The 18336-nt window shown below is 33.9% G+C and overlaps 2 long non-coding RNA genes across 4 annotated transcripts in view; one reads left to right on the forward strand and one right to left on the reverse strand.

Annotated features, from left to right (window-relative positions):
* LOC129030077 (uncharacterized) overlaps window positions 1-18336 on the reverse strand; it is a 1381814-nt gene that overhangs the window by 272079 nt on the left and 1091399 nt on the right. The window lies entirely within an intron of this gene.
* On the forward strand, window positions 2630-9967 carry LOC129030074 (uncharacterized). Of its 3 annotated transcripts, XR_008500547.1 has the most exons (5): window positions 2630-2693; window positions 4444-6048; window positions 6771-6886; window positions 7447-7572; window positions 9373-9967. It is a non-coding gene; the product is annotated as an uncharacterized LOC129030074 (long non-coding RNA). The 3 variants fall into 3 exon arrangements; XR_008500545.1 differs by having other exon boundaries at window positions 4444-6886; XR_008500546.1 differs by having other exon boundaries at window positions 2634-2693; window positions 4447-6886.

An 18336-nucleotide genomic window follows, 5' to 3' on the forward strand; every position in this document is an offset into this window, starting at 1 on the left:
ATCATTCATTTAGATCCATGGTCCTTTGACCGGCAGCACCAGCTTCACCTGAACACTTGTTAGAAGCACCAGTTTTGAGATTTTACCCTCACTTTCTGAATCAGAAACTCTCCAGGTTAGACCAAGCAATGTTTTATGAAAAGCCCTCCAAGTGATTTTGATGTACAGTCAAGTTTGATAGCCATTGCTTTAGATAAATAGTTAATGATATTAATATGGGGGATTGACTTTCTTTTCCTTCAATTTTTTTTACTACGGTAAAATACACAAAATATAAAATTGCCATCTTAAGTATTTGTAGTGCACAATTCAGTGGCACTGAACACCTTTGTATTGTACAATTATCACCATGATTCATCTTCAAAACTGTTTTCTTCTTGTAAAACTGAAATTCTATACCCCAGAAATAACAACTCCTCATTTCTCATTCCCACCAGCCTCAGGAAACTGTCATTCTACTTTCTGTCTCTCTGATTTTCACTACTCTAAATACCTAATGTAAGTAGAATTATACAGTATTTGTCTTTTTGTGACTGGCTTAATTCACTTAGCATAATATCCTCAAGATTCATCCACTTAGGTGCATAATGTCAGAATTTCCTTCCTTTTTAAGGCTGAATAATATTCCAGTGTTTTTATATTAAACATTTATTTTACTTATTCACTTACGCATGCATAAACACTTGGTTTGCTTCCATCTTTTACCTATTGTGAAAAATGCTGCTTTAATAAGCTGTACAAATATCTCTTTGAAACCTTGATTTTAATCCTTTGGGTATACACCGAGAAATAACATTTTTGGATAGTATGGTATTTCTATTTTTATTTTATTTTTGAGGAACCACCACACTGTTTTCAGAGTGGATGTATCATTTTACATTTCCACCAACACTTCACGAGAGTTTGAATTTTTCCACAGTCACCAACATTTGTTATTTTCTATTTTTTTTAATAGTCGCCATCATAATGGGGGTGAGGTGGTAGCTCATTGTAGTTTTGATTTGCATTTACCTAATGATTAGTGGTGTTGAGTACCTTTTCATGCACTTAGTTGTTTGAATATCTTCTACGGAAGAAATGTCTGTTCAAGTCCTTTGACCATTTTTGAATCAGATTGTATTTTTTGTCTCCATATATTCTGGATATTAATCCCATATATTCAGGTATATAATTTACAAATAATTTCTCCCATTCAGTGGGTTGCTTTTTACTGTTTTGATAGTGTCTTCTGATGCAGAACTTTTCAAAATTTGTATAAAGTCCAATTTGTTAATTTTTTTCTTTTCTTGCGTATGCCTTTGTTGTCATATCGAAGAAATCAGTGCCATACCCAAGGTTGTAAAACTTTGTCCTGTTTTCTTCTAAGAGTTTTGTAATGTTAGGTTTACATTATTACTTTTGATCTATTTTTTTTTAATATCCAGTTTTCTCAGCACCATTTATTGAAAAGACTCTTCTTTTCCCACTGTATGGTCTTGGCACCCTTGTTGAAAATCACTTGACCATATGTATGAGGGTTTATTTTGGGACTCTCTGTGGAGGTATGTATGTCTGTTTTTATGCCAGTACCACACTCTTTTTTATTACTGTAGACTTTTAGTAACTTTGAAATCAGGAAATGTGAGATCTTCAGCTTTGTTCTTTTTGCTCCAAAAAGAACTTCGTGAAAAAGAGTTCAGAATACCCTGAGATTTCATAAAATTTTAGTATTTTCGTTCCAACTTCTGCAAATGACATCACTGGGATTTTTATAGGGTTCATATTGAATTTTAGATCATCTTGGGTAGCACTGACATTTTACAATATTGTCTTCTGCTTCACAAATGTGAATGTCTTTCCATTATGTCTTCTTCAATTTTTTTTCAGCGATGTTTTGTAATTTTTAGTGTAGGAGTTTTCCAATTCCTTGCTTAATTCCTAAGTATTTTATTCTTTTTGATACTATTGTAAATGGGATTGCTTTCTTAATTTCTTTCATTGTTAGTGTATTAAAATGTAACTGATCATTATGTGTTGACTTTGTAGCCTGCTGCTTTGATGATTTTATTTTAAAAGTCCATATTTTAAACATGACAACTAGTTTGATATATTTTCCTTGCAAGTATGTAAGTGTTACCAAAATATAAAACACATAGTCCTTGATTGGTATGACAAGTAAAGACAGATATGAAATAACTGGGCAGGACACCAAAATAATCTGTTTATAATTGCATGGTAAAGACAAAATATTTACAGTGGATATTATAGAGAAGATGACATTTGAGCTAGATGAGGGAGATAAGCTAAGTGAAATTCTTAGAATTATAAGTTAAATTTTATAGGGAAATATGTTATGACTTCCTATTAAATATTGATCTATTTTGACCAATACCTCTATTTCCCTGAGGACAGGATAAGAGGATACCACACGTCATACAGATAAATTGATATGATTTGACTGTGTCCTCACCCAGAACTGTAGTTCCCATAATCCCCATGTGTCATGGGAAGGACCCAGTGGGAGGTCATTGACTCATGGGGGTGGTTACCTCCATGCTGTTCTCATGATAGCGAGTCGGTTCTCATAAGATCTGGTGGTTTTATAAGGAGCTTTCCCCCGCTTTGCTCTGCACTTCTCCTTGCTGCTGCTGTGTGTTTGCTTCCTCTTCTGCCATGATTGGAATTTTCCTGATGCTTCCTAGCCCTACAGAACTGTGAGTCAATTAAGCCTCTTTCCTTTATAAATTACCCAATCTTGGATATGTCTTTATTAACAGCATGAGAACAGACTAATACATAAAGTGAAACTTAATGCAGTTAATTTATGCAGAATGAGGAGTCTATAATCTAGAAGTTGGGAAAGGAATATATCGAATTATCTCTTCTGAAGATTTTTAAAATTAATATATACTTGTGTCTAAGATGTTTTAGATAAAGCCTTAAGTTCATTATAAATATAATTTATGCTTTTATAACATTGTGTTGATGATTCTTCAGCAGTGAAGAATTTATTGCCAAGAATGACACTGATAAATGAAATATTTAACCATTTAATACATGCTTCACACTCTAGCTTACACATCCACAGGTGTTGTAAATTTTATGTAATGGCAGAAAGACCCTGTTATCGAACCGTAAATTGAAGTAGCTTCATTACATACAATATTTGAAGTTCAAGTTGATATAATTTGCAGTGTTCTTTATCCACTATTTTTTTTTTATAATTTGCTCCATAATGATCATTATCCATTCTTATTTCAGGTACTTAAAGAAATATAATTTATTTCAAAAGATAATGAGCTATCATATATATTAGCATCTTTCTAGTCTATATTATTTAGTAAATTGTGAAGATGAAGTTTAAAACTCTATTAGCAGTGTCCTGGAACACAAAATTTCTAAATTGAAAAACAAAAGCCTTGCAAATATTTCCTACATTAATATTTCCTCTGTACAATATAACTTATTTAATGATTATATACAGAAGAAGATATTTAATTATCCCTTAGAATAATTTATGTTTCTACCTATGTTGAGATGTTTTGGCCTACTCTTTAGGTTTAGTAAATACAGGGAGAAAGATTACTGAATAAATTGTCCACAAAACAGATTATCTATTAATTATATCATATTATGCTGTTTCCTGTCTATATGAAGGTATCTTGACAAACCAAGAAAGAGTTGTATTTCATAGTACCTATAGATATATTTAAATTGATAGTGTGCTCTACTGGCAGCAATTCATTTTAAAATCCATTATAAAAGAAAGCTCTGACCAGGAAAGCTGTCAGGAATATAGATAATTTAACTATGTAGGGGCAGAAAGCTCAGAACTCGAAGAGTTTGTGCTTTAGTTTTCTATGTCAGTGTCTTAGCTCAGACTGCTACAAAAGAATACCACAGAATGGGTGGCTTAAAAAGTTGAAATGAATTTCTTACAGTTGTGGAGGCTAGAAAAGCCAAGACAAAAGCCCTGGCAGATCAAGTGTCTGGTGGGGACATGCTTCCTCATTTTCAAATGGATGTCTTCTTGCTGTATCCTCACATGGCAGAGAAAAGAAAGAGAAAGCTATCTTATTTCATCTAATAACGGTGCTAATCTCATTCATGATAGATCTACCTCACAATCTAATTACCTCTCAAAAGCCCCACTTTCTAATACCATCACAGTGCTGGTTAGTATTTCAATATGTGAATATTTGGGGGACACAAATTTCACTCCTTAACACTCAGATAGAGCTTAAAATAATTAAAGAGCATGTACAGATTATAATAAAATAGAGCTGAGGCTGGCCAAGCACAAAAACTATAGGAATTTGTTCATACATGTGTTTACCTTTTTTAACATCACAGTCAAATACGATTTTTGGTTTTTTGTTTTTGTTTGTTTGCATTTGCAAAACAAAATGAACCTTAAGTTTTAAAATGAGTAGGAATAATCTGTTTCATTTTCTGTGCCCTCAGTAGACAGCTCAAAGACTGGATCTACGTTTGCATCATTTGCTGTGTGTAAACTCAGGAAAGTATGGATTTTCATTATTTTATTAGTAAGAAATTTGCCTGCAGTCAACAGGATGAGCTGTTCGACAGTTGCCTTGATGGATCATTCATAATGATTACTTAGTGCTTGACAGTTACTAAATATTATAGAGTCTATTTATTTTTAATTATTATCAGGAATGAGGTTAATTGGCTTCAAAATCACAATTTTTTTAGGCTACAGGGTGGTGTGCAGGCATCGTAAGAGTAACCAGAATTTTACTATCGTGTTAAAAGCAAAAGGTTCAGCTGGGTGCAGTGGCTAACACCTGCAATCCCAGCACTTTGGGAGGCCAGGGCAAGCGGATCACCTGAGGTCAGGAGTTTGAGACCAGCCTGGCCAACGTGGTGAAACCTCATCTCTACAAAAATACAAAAAAATCAGCCGGGCATGATAGTGGATGCCTGTAATCCCAGCTACTCAGGAGGCTGAGGCGGGAGAGTTGCCTGAACCCAGGAGTCAGAGGTTGGAGTGAGCTGATATCACGCCATTGTACTCCAGCCTGGGCAACAGAGTGAGACTGGATAAATACCATGAAGTTATTTCAAATCTACTTCCCTTGGGCATTTTGAACTAAGCCATGTTACATTGTTAAGGTGCATCATGTCTATGAGTCTAATGATCAAACTGAGTGGTCAGCAACTTTTTCTGTGAAAACCAAATCATGACTACCTTAGGCTTTGAAGGTCATAGAATCTCTGATTTTTGCTATTTCTGTCGAGAGACAACCTCTTGGAGCTATTTATTCTGCTGTTTTTGCAGAAATCATCCAATGGACAAGGTCCAATTTTGAGTCACATGGGCTCAGAGGAGAACCCCTAGATGGCTAACAAAGCAGTCTACATCAAGCTCTTCTGCTGCATACCAATGTGAGACAGTTGTTTCAAAGCAACAGTAACAAAAATAAAAAAAATTAAAAATCTATATAATTATTTAAGTTGTAAGCAATTGAATTAAACGTTCTTTTAGGACATTATTCAAATTGAAAGAATGACATACACAAATTATGGCTATTCAGTATTGGGTATTTGGTGGATATTATTTCAGAAATGAATAATGTGAACACTTTACTTAAAAATGGCTAATGATCACCACACTGTCTTCCACCTTGGTTGAACTAATTTACACTCCCACCAACAGGGTAAAAGCGTTCCTATTTCTCCATAGCCTCTCTAGCATCTGTTGTTTCCTGACTTCCTCAAGGATCTAGAATCAGAAATACCATTTGACCCAGCAATCCCGTTACTGGGTATATACCCAAAGAATGATAATCATTCTACTATAAAGATACATGCACATGTATGTTTATTGCAGCACTGTTCACAACAGCAAAGACTTGGAACCAACCCAAATGACCATCAATGGTAGACTGGATAAAGAAAACGTGGCACATATACACCATGGAATACTATGCAGATATGAAAAAAGATGAGCTCATGTCCTTTGCAAGGACATGGATGAAGCTGGAAACCATCATTCTCAGCAAATTAACACAGGAACAGTAAACCAAACACTGCAAGTTCTCACTCGTAAGTGGGAGTTGAACAATAAGAACACATGGACACACGGAAGGGAACATCACACAACAGGGCCTGTCAGGGTATGGGAGACTAGGGGATGGATAGCATTAGAAGAAATACCTAATGTAGATGACAGGTTGATGGGTGCAGAAAACCACCATGGCACGTGTATACGTATGTAACAAACCTGCACGTTCTGCACATGTATCCCAGAACTTATAGTTTAATTAAAAAATAAAAATAAAAAACCATTAGAAAATGGCTAATGATAAAAGCTGAGATATTCTAATCTGTATATGCTATAGAATTATGGAAAACATATCTACCACCATAAGTTTGATAGGTTTCCAATGCATAGAGACTTTTCTAATGAAGTCTGTGCTTTTATTAACGAATACGATTTTTGATATTATTTAAAGTGTGTCAATATTTGGAAAAGCTGGATAACCCATTGAACAAGTATTTCCTAAATGACCAATGCATGTTACAAAATCATCATGGGTAAAATATCCATTCATTGTGTAAGATAGATTAAAATGAATTTTAATGCAAGACCCCAAAAAAGTAGAAAAAGTGTATCTATACAGTTCTGAATTCTGTATTGAAACTGCCTTTTAAGAACTACAATTTGTTCGAGTTTTGATGTCATACAAAAGAAGAATATTCATAATTATCTGAGATGGCTATTAAAATGTTCCTCCCTTTTCTAATTACATGTCTGTGTGATAAAGGATTTTCTCCACATATACTAACCGATATGACATGCCACAACTGACTGAATGAAGAAGCAGATAGAAGAATCTTGCTGTCCTCTATTAAGCCAGCTAAAACAGAGATTTTCAAAAATGTAAGAAATGACACTTCTTACTGATTTTTTGATTTTGGAAAATATATTTATTTAAAACATGTTTTATGTTAAAATGTAATGAATTTATTTTTAGTGTTAAATAAATTATTTCTTTTAATATTTTTAATTTCTAAATTGACAAATATTGATAGCTAAAATTCATGCACACATAAGCTCTTTAGTTTCCTTATTTTTTTTTAAGAGTTTAAATATCCTTAGACAAAAAGGTTTAGGAACCATTGCTTTAAGTGTCCTCTATGTCACTGGTTTTTCCCACTTTAGCATCAATAACTTAAATCCAAAGGGCAGATAATTAATAATAAACAAACGTGAGATACTGTTTTTTAATGTACGTATGTGTAATTCATTTCAAAGGGAATGCAGTGATTTCTCAAATTGGACTTTGGTTTCCTTCAATAAGATATTGATAAACCTTTAACCAATGCAGATGTGAAAATCGCCCAGATCCACTCTGCTCTTCTTACTATGAATGGCGTATTGCCCAGATCCATAACATCTTTATGTTTCATGGTAATTATTACTGGTTCTTTGCATTTTAGTGTTTGATCAAGGTATTATCTTCAAATGTCACTTTCATGGAATGATGTGGAGGTCCACAAGCCTGGATCACGGGCTCTGCCAGTGGCTGTGATGTTACCTGCTGCGGTCTTTCTCTCTTGCTTCGGGTAAGAGCTCTGCTTTGAACATGTTCTATGTGCTCAGAGGCACCTTTTCTCTCAGCATTCTCCTGCCAAATGCAGCAAATAAAGGGGATTATAGATGGGAGGTCATGTGGTGCATCAGGGTGTTTATTTCCTTTCGTTGGGGAGATTTCTGTACATATTACAGTGAAATGAAGACAAATTTCTCACTGCATAATGAAGGCATGGATGAAACCTGGATGCTATGAGTCATATATAAGCCAAAATAACTAACAGAATTTCTGTCGAATCACTTCATCCTGATTCCCGTATAATTTATATGTGTAAAACAACTAACTCAATGTGACTATTTTAAAAGTACTTTTATGTTTTAAAATAAAAACTATGGTAAGCTGCAATTAAAAATTTATTAAAATATCATTGCATATGCTAAGAATAAAGCTATCTTTCCAGTTCTCTAAAAAAGAAAGAGAGAAAGACTTTTTGCCTCCACCTTTCCTATGACGAGGTCTGTCCTGGTCAAGCTGTGGCATATTGGTGACAAAAAGGATTAGTTTTTTTTTTTTTTATCAATAGATATTTGTTTTGCCTCAAGTGTCACAAATCATACATAATAGATATTTGACTGTATTTAAAGATAACTTATTCATTTTCTAAGAGGCCTTTGTGTTTTATCATATACATTTTTCCTTTGTTTCTCAGATCAAAATAGAGAAAATTACTTTTGGTAAGACTTAAGAATTATAAACTTGCAAGTCAAAAATAATACTGGCAAGCAGATTTTAGTACAACAATGCTGACATCCAGTGACTACTTAAGCTAATGCACAATTTGTAAATAGCATAGGACATGAGAGTGAGTGTTCATTTATTTACAAAGTTCCACTCAAAGTGAAATACTACTGTTATCTGCTTGGCTGATCAATGTATCTAGGTCAGAATCTAAAAAAACCCCTTGGAGAGTCATTATTTGTAAAGTATCTGGATTATCAAAGACTAGTATTCAATACATACCCACAAAATAATTTACATTAAAATTAATGTGCCTATCAAATATGATGTACTTAAACTTTTCCTACTGTAAAGTGTTACCGGTTGAGGGTGTTCAGGCTCTTGGCATTTTAAACAAAGAATTGGACAAGACGCACAAACAAAGCAAGGGAAGAATGAAGCAACAAAAGCAGAGATTTACTGAAAATGAAAGGAAACTCCACAGGGTGGCAGCAGGTCAAGCAAGCGGTTCAAGGGCCCAGTCACAGAATTTTCTGGGGTTTAAATATCCTCCAGAGACTCCCCATTGGTTATTTGGCGTATGCTCTATGGAAGTGAAGAGGCTACAAAGTTGCATAGTTATTTACTTGAGGTACACCCTATGCAAATGAACTGGATGTTTCCTGTCATAGCTGAAGTAGAGTTACAAAGTTATTTACTCGGTCTTAGAAAGTTGAGGTTTTTCTGTTTGATTTTGTTCTAGAAAGTTCTTAGGTTCCCTGTCCCCAGACCCTATTCTCCTGCCGCAGAAGTAGAGTTAAAAAAATTTGTTCTGATTTTAAAGATTTATGCCTTTACATTCAAACATTACTACGGATACATGCTTTAGCATTCAACTATCAATACTGATGGTCACATTTTCAGAGGGGTGTGTGTGTGTGTGTGTGTGTGTGTGTGTATGTATACGTATGTACGTATATAGGTATATGCATTACTGGTGCTTGGGAAATGATACCCCAAAATATGGTCCCTTGACATGCTGAACTAAAGAAGCAGCTTCAAAGTCTTTTTGACCTTGCCCCCTGCCCTCTCTCAATGTTTGTCTCTCTCAAAGCACATGATGAGACTCTTCTCTGAGGCTCCCTTATCAACCTATCAACCCAGAAACTGGACCTGCCAAAGAACACAACTGCCTTCTATTCTTTCCCTGAAATGTCATTAACCAGAGGCGATTAAAACTCACACCACAGAGGAAGAGATTGAAAATTAAATTCTACATGTACAGACCAGACAATCCTTGTCCCATACTGTAGTCTGTTCTCCACTCCTATTCAATTCCCAGAGAGAATCATTTACTAAATATTGTCTAAGTATTGGGCCTCAAACATTCCCCCTGCATGTCATTTACCACCCTTCAGAATGGTCACAATTTCCCATCTTTCTTCCTTTATGAAGAAAGATATATAAACATCTGTACCTCATTGAATTATTTAGTAATCACTCTCCTGTGATTCTCCAGAGCTTATGTATGTTAAACCAATTTGTGTGCTTTTTTTACCTATGAATCTGCCTGTTGTCAATTCATTTTCAGTGAGCCTTCAGGGGGCAGAGGAAAAACTTCCCCTTGTCCTCTACAATAAAATATGTTTAGAAAAACATCTGTGTATTTCTTTTATTATTAACTTTTAAAAATAGAAATGAGTATTTAATTGTATCCAGTGCTTGATTCATTTATGAACATGATAATTGACGATAATATGTAGTTTCTTTCTTAGCATTGTTCTGCTGAATTGTATTATTAATAGATTTTCAACTGTTCAGTCATACTTACATATATAGGTTAGTTTGCTTAGCTAGTCTTTCACTCAGCCCCGAAGAAGGCAAAAAATGAAAAAATCTGTATGGTCTACAAAGGGTCGCAATTTCTTAGAAAGCAGCAGAAGACATATTTGCAATGGTGGTAGCCTGGCCAATCTACAGGGAGGCTGATGTGTACCGTATCGTGACAAGCTTTGTTTCTTGCTTAGGACGTCTTTAGAGTCAAAGAATGCCAAGAAAAGCTCTCTGCTTTAGTAAATTACCATTTATTCTACACAATGGACTGTGGGGATAATGACCAGAGAAGGTTATCAAAACAAGCCTTGGGAAGGAGTTCATTATTCTTCTAATGGAATATACTTCTGTTTTTATTTTCAATTCAGTTTTTGTATAGGCTAGATAATGCAAATTTTCAAGGCCTTTACAATATTGATCTTAAATTTTAGAATGCTCTACAAATATTTGACCCATTCATCAAATTTCTACTGTAATAAATATTCTTTCCTGGGAGCCTGTAACAACTACAAAAAAAGTTTTTCCTTCAAAAAGTGTGTAATCTGTATGTATTTCACAAGTCCTGTATCTTCTCAACCCTGCATTTAGAGTTGCCATTTCTTTCTCAGTGTTTTGTTTTTTTTCTAGCACTAGGTGTGATAAACAAAAGAAAATAACCGATTTTTTACTGAGCATTAGTAATCTTAATTAATTGTGGAGCAATAATGAACAAAATTATCCATCAAAAATATAATTTCAATTTTAAAGTTGTAAGATACTATCCAGCATTATTACCTTTCTTTGACAGATTTCTTGAATAATAAAAAGAGAGATACATTAAACCCTTGTCAGTTCTATAAATATGTAAGTTAGAGTTGTAAAGTAATTGGTAAAAATTTGTAAATGAAAATGCGGCATTTTGGCAGTCCTTTTAGTTGTTTTATTCTTATAAAGTAATGTATTTAAAATTAAATCATCAAATTGACACATTACTTAATAGCATATTCTAAAGGACAGAGGGACTTTTTATAGGGGAAATGGAAATAACTCCTCAGTCAATAAAACAAAGCAAAATCTTTCTTCTTTATTACTTATAATAAAAAGTATATAAAGACTCATTCTATGCCATCATTATTCACCTCTTCAGTAGGGTTACAAAGAGTTCGTAAAAATTAATGTTCACAAAAGTTAAGTCTTGGCAATTAGGATAGGGAAGAATATAAGACTAAAACAGCAACATAATTGCCTTAACTTCAAACCATTGTTACTTCTAAGACTTGACTATGATGGCAACTAGTTCTCAGCAGCCTACACTGCACATGTGAATAAACCTAAGCAGTGGGACTTCCCACTTCTCCATGATGGAATTATTTAAGTGCCCAGAATAATCTCTAAAACTAGGACGTATTCAATAAATATTAATGACTAAAGACACCATGCTCTGTAGAACAATATTAAATAGAATGCCCTGCTATGTCACTGATTTAAAAGTGTTGTGTGTTCTGGATACTTTATGTGGATAGATGCCTTGATTTCCCAACTGAAATGATGGCATTCTAAAGTGAAATGTTATGTTTTCCAGCAATTTTTTCTTCACAGCAAAAAAGCACATAGTATTCGTTCAACAATGATTAGGTGGATAATCAAGTGATTTTTCCGACAAGAAGAGTAAATTTTACATATTTTTTGCATGTGGCTCTCCATAGAAATAAAGTTATGAATAATAATTCAAAATAGAGTGTTTCTTTGAAATTTACTATGCAATTTCTATACATGGCACTGTAGAAAATATCAACTTTATATAAGTTGAATGAATTGTTTTTGTGCTTAATACACAGTGCTCTAATTTCCAATTAAAATTTCACTACACATTTAATTATATCACAGATCATTTTAATTACTTAGGACTAGTCATTTAAATGGATTACTTAGTTTTTGTGGTATTTCCCCTAGAATTACCTATGATAAAGGCCAAGTAAAGGGTCATTCTCTTTTGCTTTCCAATAGGATTTGTCTCTAGTTATATATATTGAATGTTTGTTAATCTGAGCCAATTCTCTTCTTCAAGTATTAAATATTACAGAAAACATCTCTTACCTTCACAATGGAAAGTCCCCAAGACGCTGAGGGTCACTAGTGAAGTAATTTACGACACAGACTAATCTTGCTCTGTGTCAATATTAAGCTCTCCAATACTTTCAAGGATGCGTTAGCATATAATTTAATGCAAGTTCTAGAGCCAAAAGAAACCACTAAATTTAGAGTTTGACATGGCATTTTACTAGATAAGTCCTTGTCTGCATTGCAAACAGATGAAGCTATGACTCTTTTGAGCTTAATTTGCATATCATCTAATATTTTCATGCTGAGAAAGCACAGGCATCATCCTGATTTAGAGGCAGTTAGCAATTTCTATATGTAAAGCCAGTGAAACAGGCAAATACTCATTTTTTTTCTTTAAAATGCAACTGGAGACTTAGGTTAGGCTTGTACTCATACTATTTGTTAAGAATAAAATAGATATTTAAGTCTGCCAAAGCACAGACAAATAAAAATGTAGTTCTTAAGTCTTGTTTAAAATAATATAATTAAATATTTTAGTGAATTTAGCACAGGTTTCATTTCTTGTGTGACAATAGAAATAAATCAAGTTGAAAATTTTATATTTGTTTAAATATCACAGATGTTTAATGAACAATTGCTACTTGGCCAAAACAAAGTTTTGATTTTGCCTGTTTACATAACTGAGACATATTTCTGTACATGCAGAAAATACATCTGGTGTCAAAAACAACCTCAGAGAGTCAGACAACTTGAAATGCAGTGCTTTGAAGCAGATGTGGTGTAATGGGAAGACTGTGTAGCCATTTTAGTATTAAAAGATCTGACGATTGACCCTAAGAATGGCTATTATTTGCTATACAGTATTTCATTCTCAAATTATCTTTCCAAGAGCTTCTCATTATTAACTCACATCATAGCAAACCACCTGATAAGGTTTGTTATCCCCAGTTTACAGATGAAGACTCTGTATGAAGAGAGATGTTAAGAAACTTGCCCAGGGCCATGTAATTAGTAATTGCAGGACCCTGGATTCAAACCCTGGTGGTGTAGCTTAACCTTTTCACTTCAACACTTCTGCTACCAGTAGCAGAAATCATGCACTCCAGGTGTGGGCTACTTGCCTTTACCTTTGAAACAGTTACAACAATAATATGTACCTGATAAGTTTTTGTAAGAATGAATAATGCTAGGGGTTATTCAAAAATTTTTATAAAGTATTCTACAAATGTTTGCTCTTATCTTAATCTATATTAATATGCTTCACTCATGGGTATGTCAATGTGCTTATATGCATGTTTGTCCCATTCCTTAGACTAGGGGTTGGCAAAATCAGTCTGTAAAATTTATATATTGAGGCTTTGTGGACCATCAAGTCTCTGTCCCAACTACTCAACTCTAACACATAAGCAGTCATAAACATTATGTAAACGATCGTGTGGCTGTAATCCAATAACCAATAAACCTTCTTGACAAAATCAGACAACAATAATTAGACCCACAGGCCATAGTCTGCCAATTCCTGACTTTGATAGTATTATTGGTTTAAATGTGATAGAGACACAAATGTTATATTTAAGTGCTGTATTTACAGACTTTATCACCAATATGCAAGCCGTGGATGCATGTTAAATGGAATCTTATCTATATTGTCTGCATTATACTATGTCTTTTAGGTAGAGACAGCTGCATTCTAGCCTAGTGTCTTCCCAGAACTGTTTACTTATGGATTCTGATTATATGCTAACTATCTCAACAGTTCCAATGACAAACACATTTTGTATTTCCCAAGTAGGCCAACAGGCTGACATCTGAATTAATAGTTAAATGAACAAAAGCTACTTTCACATATATTTCCTATGCAACTACTTGGAATTGTACATAAGACAAGTAGAAGATGGAGATTTTATATGCAATGTCAAGAACCACTTTAGAAAATGTGATTCTACGTAGAAGTGAATTTCTGGGGAAGTCTCTATTATATTTAACTGGCAGCTTGAGTGCTGAGCAGATGATACTAGTGCAGAAGGTGCTGCATAAATTTCTCATTAAAACAGAAACATGGACTTTTTATGTGAAAGCAATTTAATTCCCTATGCCTGTATCTGCAGTTTGTTTCCCAGTGAACATCAAGTTTGCAAAGAGAAACCATGTATGTGTTTTTACTGCTATAAATGAGAAACTAAAATGATATGTTTAGAAAAACACATAGGGAGCAAATATTGTGTGTTTTTACATGTAGTTTAATGCTTGATAAAAACAAGCATTTGTTTCTCAACTCTATTTTTTCTACTTTGAAAACATAGATGTAATTTTTGCTTAGCAGTTATGTCACAGTACCTTGGGTGACTTCACTTTGTATTAAGTTGATATAAATTAAAATTTTGGCTCTCCTTATTCTTAAATGTCTGCTTCCAATTTTACAAAATTCGCAGTAGACTCATGTACCTTCCTGGCCTCCTGAAACAAAATTCTCAAACGCATACACAAATACAAACACACAAGCTCACTGAGAAACTGCATATCTGCAGCATTGCATGCTTTTCTGTGTCCTTGAAAAAAAAGTACACTACTTCTCATGCAAAGGTAATTTCTCTTCCATGTCCTTTCTAGCCCCTCAATCTTCTAATGGCCTGATCACATTTTACTCTCTTTCACAATCCTCAGTCTCCCTTTCCTAAGCCTTTAGTCTCCCTCTCTATGTACTCATTTTCCTCAGCCTGAGAAGCTCATAATTCTACTATGTCTTTCTACCTTAGGCATTGAAACTTTTCTAGCTGTTGTCTTAGTTATATGTTTTTTATTTCTATTGAACATCCTGAAAAACTAGGCTATAGTTACCATTTCCATTTTCTTACTACATTTAAAAAATTAATGTTCTGTCCCTAGAAGTATCTTATAAATCTTATAAATCTGACCGTGGATCATTTTGACAGTCTCATGAAAGTTACGAGTTTTTGCCCGAAATAATGCATATATGTAGAGAATTCTTTACATCAGTTTAGGGTGATCAGACCTTTTGATGACCACAAGTGACACATTTATCTTAAGCTAAGTGTCCCTACACTTCTTTCCCTAACCAGCTCCCATAGGTTCTAGTACCACCTAAGTAAACATGAATCCTCAATCCATGAGTCTTTTCCCTGTCTCCTTCAAGACCTCCAGATCTTCTACTGAACATCTCTATTTGCATGTTGCATATTCAATGTGTCCAAATGGCCCATCATATCCCTCCAAAACTATCTCCTCTCTTATTTCCTATTTGATGAAATGCAATATTATAGCTAAAAACCTTGAGGATTACCATGACACTCTTACTCCTTATATATGATCTGTGAGAAAGTCATTTTTACTATACTCCTAAATGTCTCAGTTTTTCTTCATAATCTTTTTACCTATGGATAGTTTTCTGATGTACATTTTCACCCACACAACCACAGGTCTTATAATTGGCCATCATTATTACCTCCTACTGCCGCCATTCTAAAGTCAGTTTCAACTATAATATCCTTCAAGGGGATTCTATACACTAAAAGTAATACAATCACCATAACTTAGGTAAAAGTAATCAAACTCTTGCCTATATTTCCAACTTCATGCCCTGTCAGTGCATTATACTTAGCCTGCCTTCCAGTCATAGTGAACTATGTGTCATTCCCCAAAGATAAAATGACGATTTGGCTTTGCACACCTGGTTGACTCTGGTCAGAATTTTCTCCTTTCCCCTGACCAAAAAACTCCTAGTAAACCCTTAGGATTCAAGTCAGGGACCAAAGACTCAGGGAAATCTGATCCAAAGTACCTTTCTCCATGCCCATAAGACCTATAGTGAAGAAGCAGGACAATCCAAAGAAAGAAAATCAAATACTTAAGTATTTTACTAAAGGTGAGATTGTTTGAGCTACTTTTAATTTTTTACATAATTTTGAAGACCAATTTGTATATTCTTCCAGTTTTTAACTATTTTTTACTATTCTTACACCGATGTCTCAAATACATTATGTTCTCTAGTTGTATAGATCTACATTTCAATAACTGTGGTAGGCAAAATAATGACTCCATCCCCAACCTCTGCAGGTATCCACATCTTAATCCCAAGAACCTATGATTATGACAAATTATATGACAAAGGGAAATTAAGTTTGCAGATGGAATTAAGCTTGCTAATCAACTGACCTAAATTAGGGGACCTATTCTGTATTTTCTGTGTGGGCCTGATCTAATTATAAGGGTCCTTACATGTGAAGAGAGGTTCCAAGAGTGAATGGTCAGAAGGGATGTAACTTTACTTGTTTGGAAGAGGTGTGGGGAGAGGGCACAAAAGGACAAGGAATATGGTAAGCCACTAGAAGGTGAAAGGGGCAAAGAAACAAATTCTCTCTTGGAACCTCTGGAAAGAAATACAGCCCTGAATTTTAGCCCGGTGAGATCTGTATTAGACTTATTACATTAGAGAAATGTAAGATAATACATTTGTGTTGTTTAAGCCACTAAGTTTGCTGTAATTTGTCACAGCGTAATAATGACTATAACAACTTTCACCACACTGACATTTCTACTATTGGACATATATAACTGTACAAAATATACTATTAGAAAAATTAGGAAAAACATTGTAAGCAAATTAAACTTTGAAAATCCAGTAAAGAGGAATTTAAAAATACCCAGAAATCTTAGTTTTTAATTAAATTGCATGGTTTTATAATGTATCTGTAAAGACAAAATAAAAACCAGTAAATTAAAACTTCAGAAAAATCTTCTAACAGCTAAAACTGTTTCATTTAACGCATTTTCTCTACATTTTATGAACAGTTAAAAAGAAATATTTTTGGAAAATTGATATATTAGGTAAAACGGAAATAAAGTTTACTTTTCAAAGCGTTTTCATTTAGATATTTTTTAAATCTGTCTATTTTGTTCTGCCTTTTTATCCTGCTTTTGAATTTGACAATTGTCCTATGGGAAACAGTACAAATTTAAGGCCCCTAGTTCTGCCAAAAAATCTGTTAGTTTCTCTGAGCCCTAATCCTGGACACTTCAAGAATGAGGTATATCCTTCTTCTGTCAAATACCATTGGGAAAATGTGGCTGCAGAAGTCATTTTATTTCTTTTAGTTTATTCACTCTGAAGTCTTAAACCTCTGCTTTCTCAGCATGCCTCTGAAGCTTCAAATACATTAATAAATTATTTCTGGTTTTTGTTTCTTTCTTTCTTTCCTGCTTCTCTTGTTAGTCTGATAGGAACACTTGTCTCCAGTTATTTGACCCTATCTATAAGTGGAAACACCTCTGACTTTAAAATGTTTTAAAATTTAATGATGAAAGTTTTCTTGTGTCATTTCCTAATAGTAACACTGGTAGACTTTGGAGAGAAAGACTTGGAATAAGAGAAGGTAAAGGTGATTGGGTTCTACTTATGATACTGTGAAAATTTCCATATTTGATATTGCAATACAGTTGCAAAATAGGACACCTGCCATTTTGAAAATATTTGAGAGTAATGATAAAAAGATATAGTGGGCCTATTTTTCAACCAACCTTTCTTTTCTGGTTTCAATTAGTTTTTGCTTAATCCAATTTTTCCTGGCAGTTTTCCTTTTCACTGGCAGTTTTAATGGCCAGTTACATTTCATTTTATTTAGAAGAGAAATTAGTATATCTTCTGGTTGGAGGCAGCAGGAATACAAGAAATTAGTTTATGAGGTTTGTATTAATAAAGAAGTTTAAAAATATAGAAATTAATTCATAAGCTATACACAATAGTGCTTATAAAAAATTAGAAAAAGCGCATAGTAAAGTACATAATACAAAATAAGCATTTATTGCCTCAATCACTTTTTACCCTCTCCTAAGTAAAAGAAAACATCTATTTTTATTTCTAATTTTATGCAAAGGGAAAAACTGCATACATATAATTATTTAATAAAACAATTTGGAGATTTATTTATAAGGCATACAGTTTTTAGTATCTTTCACGTTCCTCAAATTGAATTCCAATTTCATCATCTGCCTCATTTTATGACTCAGCAAATTTCTTAACCTCTCTCTGTCTCAGTTTGTTCATATTTAAACAGAGGAAGTAGCTGTACCTACCTCATGGTATCTTGGCAAGAATTAAATAAGTTACTATGTGTAAAAGTGCCTGTAGTTACATATCTGGTAGATTTTAAGTATTATATAAATATTTATTCTTATTATTGTTCCG

This window comes from Pongo pygmaeus, chromosome 12 (genome assembly GCF_028885625.2).
Source record: "Pongo pygmaeus isolate AG05252 chromosome 12, NHGRI_mPonPyg2-v2.0_pri, whole genome shotgun sequence".
Lineage (NCBI taxonomy): Eukaryota > Metazoa > Chordata > Mammalia > Primates > Hominidae > Pongo > Pongo pygmaeus.